Raw genomic sequence first — 3467 nt, 5'->3', positions numbered from 1 at the left:
ATGAGTATGGTCTTTGAGAGCTTAGGCAGTCACTCTGGTTACTAAGGCAAAATCCCTGTATGTGTTTTTTGTGTGGAGTTGGGGGATTTTTGACACTGTGAAATTGTAGAGTCATGAACAGTGTTGCACTTCACCCGCCACCATGCTTTGCATCATAAATAAAACGAGTTCATTAATTTAGGACTAGGGGTGAGAGGAATAATAAAGCATGAATATGCTCCAGTGCTCAGGGCCAGGCTGAGGGAACAGGAAGAAAACCCACACCAAGATGCTCTTATTTGCTGGCTGCAGAGTGATAGAGAGGGAGAAAGAAAGAAAAAGAAAGAGTGAAAAGAAATGAGAGAGAAAGGGAGAGAGGGAGAGTAGAGCTTTGGGTTCCCCTTGAGTAATGCCAGTAGAGAGATAGATAGATAGATAGACTGGCTCAAATGAAGAAGAAAATTAAAAAGAATGAGAGGAGAATAAACAAGAACAGCATGGGGGGGGGGTGATAAATGGAATAGAGAGACTGAAAAGATGTGATGTGGAGCAACATAGTGAAAGAGAGAGAGAGAGAGAGAGAGAGAGAGAGAGAGAGGAAGAGAGGGAGAGAAGGAGAGACTGTGTATGAGAGAGAGAGCCTTGCATGATCTCCCCCTGAGCTCCGATCTTATGTATGTGGCTCTACACTCGGTGCTGTGGCCCCAGGATGACAGGTGAGCTAGGGGCCCCTCTCACTTCAGAGCAAGGACCCTGACCAGAGGCAAAGCTGAAACGTGTGGAATAGCTGACTTTAGAACAGACACTTTGACCAGAGGCAAAGCTGAAACGTGTGGAATAGCTGACTTTAGAACAGACACTTTGACCAGAGGCAAAGCTGAAATGTATGGAATAATATGAGATTTCAGAACAAGCACCCTGACCAGAGGCAAAGCTGAGAAGTGAGAAGTTGGAAGAGGAGAGTCGATGAATCACAAACAATCTCTTCCCTTCTTGACAAGTGGAATCACTCTCCTGATAATGACCATAGGAGGGAAATATCCTTGATGGTTAATATAAAATCGGGAATCAGTCTATTATCATCATCATTAACATCATAATCATCATCATCATCATCATCATCCTCATCAACATCATTCATAATTTGCTGAATCTGACAAGAAGTCTATTGAGCTGTAACTTTACTGACTGTAATGATGTACATACAGTGAATATATAAACTATATATTAATATATATATTAATCTACAGAAATATTCATATTAAACTATATATTAATCTACAGAAATACCTGAAATGACCCTGTAATATCACCAGTGCTTGTCAAAATGCTACCAGAGGGTTTAAATTGATGGCAATAATTTTGGAGTTTCAAGACTAGTTTTAGTTAGCGATGTGGCCCCTCTTGCCATCTGGAGAACCAACCACGTGGGCTTGTTTTTCCGCCAAACTTCTTTCTTTGTTTAACCCATACAAAAGTGACTTGCATTGTTAGTTAGAAGAAGAATGAGAACTAGATGGAGAACTGAAAAAGAGAGAGAGAGGTTGATCCAACAGAGGCCATAGCCTCTGTGCCATGGCCTACATAGACCATAGACCATTTTTTACCCTCTCTGCTTGTAACAGAATAAACCTGATTCCTGAGTTTTCCTGAAGTTTGCCAGTCTAAGATTAATATATTAAGTAATTATTCACCACAATTACTTTCAACTCCAACATCTGGGTAGATGAACACATACACAAGCAATAAGGCTTGTGACCCTACTGTATGTGGACAAATGGCACCATACGCCTGCGACATCTTAGTCACTCAGCTATTACTCAGCCGTTATTCAGCCGTTCATTTCTATCTCTTAGGTGACCGCTTTGGGTAGCCTTCCATAGGAAGCTCATTAGAAGTCACATCTAGCAGTGACCCTGCACATCGCAGGCCTCTTCACACCTTTAACTAGAGCTAAATTGGAGTCATCCACAGACTCAAGTCAACCCAAGCCTCACTGCCTGTTTTTATGTGTTTGTGAAGATGAGGGTTTATGCCTCTGGGGTCTATAGACTGCATTTCTGGAAGCCTCTGCCAAAGGGCTTGAAGGCACTATTGCCCTGCTGACATTTTACAGCTATATGTTAAAAACCTTACCTTTTTCTCTTATTTTTAGAGTAACCTTCACTTATTACATGTTTTATGTTAATGGTTTTTATTTCTAGTATTAGCTACGTATTTGATTTGTCAGTCTTAGTTTTACCCTTTTACCACTTTGATTGCTCATTTGTAGGCATTTATATTTAAAATGATTTAAAGTTAAACTGTAAAGAGCTGGCAGTAAGGGAAAGTTGCTCACCATATCTGCTCTCATTTTAAACAAAGGCCAAGCATCCTAATGGTTCTTCAGAGCTGTGATACCACAGCCATACAAGTTCATTCACGTATCAGATAATTTCATCAAAGAGAACACACTAAAATGGAGATTTGTTTTGGCAGTTAATCGAGGATTGAACATGGCTTGATTAGAGTGTATTAGTGTCGCTGAGCTAATTCATTTAGAGTTTGTTTACAAGGCATCGCATTAGGACAAATTACTTCACTGTGCATGTGGTTTCTTAATGGATATATGGGCTAAAGCATCTTTCAATGGAGTACATTGTCCCCTGACACTGCCTGTCATATCCTATGGCACTAAACAACAAAGCAAAATTTGGTTTTTGGATACTTAAATTAAGCTTTTTTGTTTTATTATCGTTTACTATGAGATTGATTACAATGCCTTCTGTTCATTCATCGGTATGCTTATTGTGTTCAACACAAGTCTAATTTTAAGATAGCTTCAAGGAGCTACAGCGCAGCTCAAAAAATGCAGGAGTGCTATCATTTATTCATTGGGCAGATGCTTCTATTTGAATCGGAAGCTCTTGAACGATGAAAAAGTAGCCAAGAATAGAATCTACATTTCAGACATGCCCTCCCTTGCACGGGTGGAATCGGTGTGACTGAGAGCTTCCTGTTCACATGTGAAAAGGATGTCTCCTTTGGATATTACTGAAAATCTGGCCTTTTCAGCCTGTCTCGCTCCAGTAGACACACACACACACACACACACACACACACACACACACACACACACACACACACACACACACACACACACATTGTCACAAATGCATGCATGCACACATACAAACACATACTCATGTATAAACATAAACACGGTTTCTTCTAAAGCACTGTGATGAGCTACAGCTATGTTTACCTAATCTCATGACTTAATGTGTATTACATAATGTCCAGGAGCCATGTCAATGTCTAATGTAAGTACTGATTGATGCAACCTTTTGTTTATATTTACGGTATTTGGAAGATGCTTTTGTCCAAAATGACTTACACTATAGAAACACTGCATTAGTTACAATACAATACATTAGCTACAATCATTTAAAAAATAAAGTTGAAAAGCCTACATTAAGCATATACTGTATTATAGTAATAATAACAAC

Source organism: Alosa sapidissima, chromosome 4, assembly GCF_018492685.1.
Source record: "Alosa sapidissima isolate fAloSap1 chromosome 4, fAloSap1.pri, whole genome shotgun sequence".
NCBI classification, from domain to species: domain Eukaryota; kingdom Metazoa; phylum Chordata; class Actinopteri; order Clupeiformes; family Clupeidae; genus Alosa; species Alosa sapidissima.
Note: the sequence above shows the minus strand (reverse complement) of the source record.